Source organism: Vulpes vulpes, unplaced genomic scaffold (genome assembly GCF_048418805.1).
Source record: "Vulpes vulpes isolate BD-2025 unplaced genomic scaffold, VulVul3 u000000680, whole genome shotgun sequence".
Taxonomy (NCBI): Eukaryota; Metazoa; Chordata; class Mammalia; order Carnivora; family Canidae; genus Vulpes; species Vulpes vulpes.
In genome coordinates, this window is record NW_027325745.1 from 210,801 (window position 1) to 219,232 (window position 8,432).

Genomic DNA, 8,432 nt, shown 5'->3' on the forward strand with positions numbered 1-8,432 from the left:
GGGGAGGAGCAGTGGGGGAGGGAGAAGCAGACTGCAGAGAGCATAGAGCCTGACATGGGCTCCATGTCATGACCGTGAGAACATGACCTGAGCCGAAATCAAGAGTCTGATGCTTAATCAACTGAGCCACCCATTTGCCCCTAACATCTATTCTATTCTTATAAATTTTACTTAAACCAGTTTTCATTTAGATCTCTACTTTCTTGTTATTACTACACCATTCATACTCAAAGCTTTACTCTCTCTGCAATTAATTTTATATGTTAGATGAGTATACAGTTTTTCCCGAGGCCAAATTTTAAAATACTATTTAAGAAATAATCAATCATTTTAACTTCAAATTTGAACCACTGCCCTTCCACAGATTAAAGTTTAAATAATACACGATGTCTCTTTCAATTACATTTTCCCTCTCCTATACCAGCACCACAGGACTTCAATTATCTTAGGTTTATAGTAAATGTGCTATCTGGCAGGTTAGAACCCCCTCCAGTGGCCTTGGATATTACCCTGTGTCTATCTTTTCAGATTTTCTTCAGAATCACTTTGCCAACTAGCATAACATCATAGTAAAATTTAGGTAGCACCACATTCAAGCTATAAATTATCTTTAGACAAGTCATAATTTTCACAAAATTAAGTGAGCCTCTCCAGGAACACAGTACAGCTCTCTATTCATTTTTAAACTTTTGTTTTCAAATAGTGTGTCTCAGTTTATCACTAGGTATTGCATGTTTGCCATTGCCTATGTGACAGATAATGTTTTAACGATACCAAAGAGAAAAATTGGAGGCACTTTCCAGAGTGTAGTTTGTGTCCTCTGCAAACATCTGAAATATACATCAATGTTCCCGAGAATATTTGAAAATCTAGAACTTTCACTCGACTCCATAATCAAATTGCCACACTAGCCCCATTGCCCTTAATGCTATCATTTCAGTGACCCATTGCTCTCATTCCTCTTTGGAACCTTGAACCACTCACAGCCTGTCCTATAGTCCATGTTGTGCCATCTGGTTCTTCGGCTGAATCCTCTTGAAATTTGTCACTGGTTCTTTTTCTGTCTGCCCCTTGGTCCTTGGCCATAGCCTTTCCTTATGCTCGTTGGCAGGGGACCTGAGGGCACTTTGACAATGATTCAGTATGACTTGGGACCTTAGCAAGGAAGGGACCAGAGCCAGGAAATAAAAAAGATGGTGATGATGCCTCTAGTCATTCCTCCCTGGCAAGACATGCCAACCAATGTCCCCAGCCCTGGAATCCCCACACCACACTGGGCATTGCCATCTCCCTCCCACCGGCCGCTGACTTCCTTCCTAGGGACAGACTTCCTACTTGATTTGTTTTCTCTCTTAATTGTGTGGGAACCAGACCCATGTTCTTCTGTGCAGATGAGCACTTTCTCCAGGCACCTCCCAGGTGCTCTCTCTCTCACTTACCAGATGGCAGTTTTCACCTCATTGCTCCAAAAGCTGGCATCTCAGGTTCTTCCTCAGGTCCCTCCCAGCATGTCTCTGGCTCGGCAGACAGCACGTTGTTGGCAATTCATATCCTGCGCAAACACATCGGTTTTTAAAAATGTGCTTGTTTCAAATAATGCTTCCATTCTCTAAATGCTGATCACTGACTGGATTAGTCAACCTTTGGAGAAGGAACTTGGAATTGGTATCATACAGGTATTTCTTCACGGCATTGTGGTTGCTTAGCTCTGAGGACAAAAGGGTCATTGTGGCTGTGACTTCCTGTCTCAGAGTTGGAAAGACTTTCTGATAGTTTGGGAAAAAATACTTCTTTGATGCTACCACAAGATTTTGAATTACGAATAAGAGATTCAGTTTCAAACATTGAAAGTGATATTTCTTTTTATTTTACAGGATTAATTCTACCCCAAGGAATTTCAAAAATTAAACAGGCTCCATGGGAGGGGAAATGAGCTTTGTGTCACCTTCAGTGTTTGAGCAGGAATGGGATGGTTATCATATAACTCTTCAAGGAAAGCATTTTTGTATGATTCACCTATTTTATCACCTTATAGCAATTATCTCTTTTCGACTACTTTAACTTCTTCTGTAAAGGAGTGTAAAGAATTCAATCATTGAAGTCAGACAGATCAAAATTCAACCTTAAACTCTATCACTTACAAATAATGTAACTTTAGACAATGACTTACCAAATCCAGGGTGCTCTTCCATAAAACAGAGGCTATATAGGTGTCCTTTTGTTCTCTTGCTGACATGTGCTGGACCAGTTTTTATTCCCTGCTAAACTAGAGCAGAACTTGGATTCCTTGAAATAATCCATTTACACTGAAGCCTCTGAGCACAGTAGACTTTCCTAAAGCTTCCAAGTTGAGTAGGGTTTATATTGCATCCCACACACATAATACACAACTCACAAAATGGACTAACTTCCCCAAACTCCCTTCCTGCTCATGTCTCTGCCAAAGCTGGTTTTTTGTCTTTATGCTTCTTTCCTTCTCTTTCCTGCCTTCTCCTACCCCATGGACACTGCCCTTTTGGGCATCCCTTCCTTTCCAGATTCTACCCCAAACCATTTTCCAATCCCCCATGATGCCAAAAGATACAACTCCCCAGTTAGTATTTCCAACCAGCAGATGTTCTTCCAAGAAGGGGCTCACAGATTTACAGAGGACAACTCCTTGAGGGGGTCTTATGCCAGGACAGTTTTATGGTTTCACTTCTATCTCAGAAAGTTCATAAAAAGAATAATACTATCATATAACACTATCTTCATAAGAACAATTTTCTCAGTCTTGATTCAATGAGTTAGTGCAATGGTTCAGCTGCCTCATTCATAAGATGATTCATTGCTATGATTCAGGGATTAACACACGTGGGCCCCATTGTGAATGCTGCTTCAGAGAAGGAAATAAAGAAAAATAAGATGGAAACAATTACAAATTCCCCAAAACAAAACATTTCTAAATAAATGGCTGAATTGATGAATGCCATAAGGGAATTTCAAGTTCAGCGGAGGTGCTGGGGACTGAACTGTGTCCCTACCCTCTCTCATTCATATGTTGAAGTTCCATCCCCCAGTGTGGGGCCTCCAGGAGGTAATTAGGTATTATGGAGTCATGAGGGTGGAGCTCCCCTGATGAGATTAGTGTCTGTATAAAAAGAGGAAACATGAAAGCTCTATCTGCCATCTGAGGGCATCAAGAGAAAGCAGCCATCTGCAAGCCAAGAGGAGAGCTCCCACCCAGCCTGCTGTGTTTTGTTACAGCAGCCTGAGCTGACCGATACACAAGCCCTTCTGTTCAGATCTCACAAACCTAACCACCACCCAACACCAGTTGGTAGCTCATGAGGGACCTTGACCTCGAATGCACTGATTATTCTCCACGCAAAGATCCACTGTCCACTCTTCTCTGCCATTCACTGCACTTTGTGAGGCCAGATCCTAAGAAGAGTACCTGCTAACTTTCTTGCCCTCTGACTGTCATTTGACTTTGGCCATAGAACCTCCCCCACTCCAGCCCCTTCTGGGGTCTCATCAGTCTCTGTCCCATCCTCATCCTTGCATGGTGTTGGCGGGGAGAGCTGCACCCCAGGTTTGCTTGTGTGGCGGTGACTCAGCATCCTGTACCAGTTGTCTTAACACTTCCCGTACTTCTGTAAATATTCCCTTCTTTGTAGGGATTTCAGTTCAGCTCTCCGAATGTAATTCAGCTTCCTAAAGGCACTGCCAGCCCTGACAGACACCTTACCCAAAAGCGTATTAAAAAAATCTTAATGATTACTTGTTCCTGGAGTCTGAATAGAGCAATATGTTTGTTAAGAAAACACTGGGATGAAGCACAGCTGCGCTGGAAGACGACATGATAAGCAAGAGGGGCTCTCGCCTGAGGTCAACAAATCTGCATCAGAAAGTGCAAATCTTTGGGCCCAGATATGTTTCACAATTCAGAATGTTTTCAAGTTTTAGAAGTCTAATATAATACAATGCATGTTTCTAATATTGTGAAATGCCCAAAAAAGGTCAAGGACAGGACCCTAATAAAACTCATTACTATTTTTGCAGGGAGACATGAATATTCATAACAAGGAAGTAAATGAAAACCATAAAAATGTCATGCCATTTCTATCTAGGGTTTTCTACCAGATGATTTACAAAATAATCCTTGGGTTTTTACCTACCTTCCAGGGTTATTTTGAGATCATATTAATTAATGCATTTTAAGCCAGTAGGACAGTGTATGGAATATAGTAAGTATGTACCCAACAAATATCAACCACCGTCATCCCATCAACATCATGGGAGTGGTCAGCCCTGCACGACGGTACAGGTCGTTTCTATAAACTACTTTCATTGTTGGGGGGAGCGCTCTGGTATATCACCCAATCTCACCAGGCAATCGGCAGGATGCTGGATCTCAAAGAGGAATTTTTCCAACTTTAGAAGGTTGGTGAGCTCAGGTCTTCCATCTCAAGTTCTGGGTGTTTTTCCTATAAGTGTCTGTTTATTAAATGGATGAGGAACAACATCTATAGTATAATCCCACATGCTTAGAAAGAAAAGCACACTACAAGGAAAGGTCCAGAAGCAACACAATAACCTGTGCACGGTGAGTTACCAGGGGTGGACAGGCTCATGTCAGCCACCAGACGAGGTAAAGTGGGGCAAGAGCCATCCGTGGATTGAGTTGGCCCACGATCATTGGAAATGGGTAAATCAATTTGCATGTGTGCATTTAATTTTCTGAACAAAGACACCTTTATATTCATTACATTTTCAAAAATACAATGAGAGTAGACACACAGAAGTGTTTGGAAACAGAGCCATGGAAGAAGAGGGCATACCATTCCAGGGGGCTGAACCCCCTCCCCGCCCCCGTAAGGTGCTCTCTCAATGTGGGTTTGATTGTGACAGTCTACAGCTGCTCTGGGGCCCAGTAATCAGATTATTCTGGCAGAAAGACATTTCATTGCTCTTTAGCATAAGGAGACCGTCCAGGCTTCTAGGGTCAGGGCCTGGCAAATGATAAAAAGGCCTGGGTCCTGAATGGTGCCCTTGGAGATGTTTAAATGGGCCTGAGCAGGAGCCTGTCACATCTGGTTGCTGTGATAATTAGATTAGGAAGCAAGGGGAGGGAGAGAAGCCGTCCCATGTAATCTGCAGAGGCTCTCACAAAGCTGAGGTAGAAAACTGGCAGCAGAGGGGACTTCCAGAGGTCACATCTATGCAGGCTCCAGAGCCAGAGTTACGGGCACTGGTTCATGGACCTTTTGGTGTTTAAGGGCCCTTGAAGAGCATCTTGTCAAATGGCTTCCAAACGCCAGTCACTCAGTGTGCTTGTTTGAAAATACAGGCTCCCAGGCCTAATCCTGCAAAATCAAGGTCGATAGACCTGGGTTTGAACCAGGATGGGGTCTGTATTGTAAACAAGCTCCTGGACAATTCTGATGCCTGTACATATGGCAGTCACAGACTTAGCTCAATGGTGACACTTGGCAGACAGCACCTTGTTTCATCTCTCTGGGTGGCTCTGCCATGGTGGCCATGCCTGCCCAGTTTCATAGAGGAGGATACCGAGGCCCTGAGAAGACCGGGCATTGGTCCACTGTCACATGGCTAGAGAGTAATGACCGTGAGACTTGATCAGTACCCCCTGGTGCTTATCAGAAGGGCTTCTTCCCATGGCCCTAGGCTCAGTATGGCCTGGTCACTGTCCAATCCCTATCCTCATCTAGAAACCCCCTTTACCCCATTCATGATGCTCTGACACATTGGTCTTCTAGCAATTCCTCGAAGAAATACACAAAGCTCTTCTGATCTCAGGGCCTCTGCACACATTGTTCTGACTGCCTAGCCACATTCCCCCCCACCACAGTTTGTAATGTGTGTCCTCTTTCACACATGCTCTGGGCAGAGTAAACTCTGTATCTGGGTGCACACACACACGCACACACACAGAAACATATATACAGATGCTCACATGACGTACACATGCCTAATGCTGTTTAGTACTTTCCAGTGCTTTAAGGGTAACAGCAAAAATTCTCACCAGAACCTAGAAATCCCTGTGTCACTGCTTCCCTGCTTCCCTCTCTTGCTCTGGGCTTGTAGCTCCTTGACTTTTCCATCCTTAAACACCTCCATGTGTCTCCTGCATGACCTTGGCACACCTGTGTGCTTTTGCTCTGTTTTTGTTTTGGGCCCCAGAATGCTCTTTCTCTCCTATTCTGTCCATTGATTGCTGTCCCACTGTGAGCACCACTTTGTCAGGGGACCCTGCCCTCTCCCACTGCACAGCCACCCCATTGTGGATTCTGAGTGCATCATGTTGGCTGTCTTCATAACCCAGGTCATTCCCTAACTTCAGTTTTTATTTATTTTCTTAAGATTTTATTTATTTATTTGAGAAAGAGAGAGAAAGCAGAGCAAGTGGGGGAAGTGATACAAGGAGAGAGAAAAGCAGACTCCCCGCTGAGCAGAGAGCCTGACTTGGGGCTCCATCCCAGGACCCTGAGATCATGACCTGAGCCGAAGGCAGACACTTCACTGACTGAGCCACCCAGGCACCCCATTAACTTCTTTTTGAAACTGATCATCTCTTCCACTGAGATACCATAGCAGGTTTTACTCATTAAGGACACACAGCACAGTGCTTGGTACACAGTAGGCACTCAGTAAGAACATTTGAGTAGTGACATGAATGGACCATTTGGGTATGGACATAAACGTCACCTCTGCAGAAAGGTGTTCCCTGACTGCTTCCCAAAGTAGGTTTCCCTGCTAGTCCTTACTAGTCTCATGCATAGCAGTAAAGACGAATCACAATTATTTGGCTTACTTTTAATTTTCTGAATTCCCCCTAAGGATGGAGGCCACATGAGGTCAGGAGCAACATCTGTCTCATTCATTTCTACAGAGCTTCCATGCATTTGGTGTGTGGTGTTTGCTTGGTGGGTAAGCAGGTCAAAATGCAAATGCCAGATTCTCAGGGCATGATTCTCTTCAACATGAAGCCTTCAGCCTGCTGCGGTAGCACTTAGACCTTCTCACACCATCATCTGGGAAAGTGATGCCCACTTTCTGGACCTTAGTTTTCCCATACAAAGAAAGGACATGTGCGGTCACACAAGCTCTTCCCAATGTGGACACCCAGAAGTTCTAGGAGTCACTATTTCTTATAATGGACAGATGCCATTATTATCATTTATTACTTCTAAAAAGCTGGGTTGGACTCGATTCAGTGGCTGAACTTTAATTTTATTTTTCATGTTTTAAATTTTTAAAAGATTTTATTTATTTATTTGAGAAAGAGAATGAGTAGTGGGGAGAGGCAGAGGGAGAGGGAGAGAGAAGCTGACTCCCCAATGAGCAGGAAGCCCGATGTGGGGCTCCATCCCAAGACCCTGAGATCATAACCTGAACTGAAGGCCACGCTTGTGTCCCTACAGTGACACCCTTTTCTCCATCCGCCAGAACCAGCCGGTGTCCTCAGCCAACAGGTCGCTACCACTTGTGCAACTGTAGTGGGAGGTGCAAACGCATTCACGGCTGTCCAGCCTGGATGAGGCCTGGTGGTGCAGGGCGCTGTTAGCATTCCTCCTCAACTTGTGCATTTATTTATTCACTCAAAAACTTGCCCTTTCAAAAAAAAAAAAACAGATTTTACAGTAAAATATTCTAAACGGTAAATCATCTCAATTTCCTTAACATCCTGGCAGGAAAGAGATGACATCCATATATACAAGGGAAATTTACATGAGAACAATTTGCAAAGGGAACTATTTCATTCTGTGGACAGGATGGGGGGTGGGTGGGCAGGAGGGAAAGTCCACACTGTGAAGCTAGTTAAGAGTGGTGAGCCATCCCTAGGCATGCAGGGTTGTTGTGGGGACAGTTACTGGACAGAGAAGGTAAGCTGTATGGAGAGCATCATCTAGGAGGAGGTGCGACTATGAGCCAGGCTACATGGTCAACCTGCAGAAATCTCACAGGAAGAGAGTTAAAAGAATAAAAACTGATTTTTATCACTTTCCCCCCTCAGATCTCTTGACAGTGCTCCCCCAGCCAAATCTGTTCCAGGAATAGAGAGAGGGCAGGGGAGCCTGTTGGTGCATTCTGTTTAGGTCAGCATCTGTGAGCTAGAGCCAGGTGGGAAAGGGGGAGTGTGCAGGGCGGGAGAAGTGGTAGGCAGAAAATGTACAGCACAGGATTTTAAGGGGACATCAAAACACAATCAAGTAGAATTTTACAAAGATAAACTTGAATTGCTCTAAGTTATTTGTAAAGTCTATAATTTGCAAACATCAGCATTTTAATGGCTATTAGTCTCAAATGGCTGATGGCACATCTGAACCATCTGAGATCCATTCAAGGATCCTCACAGTACAATATGGTACTAGGAATATCAGAAAAGGTGCAGAAAAAAGACTACTTAGCTGGAACACACATGACCT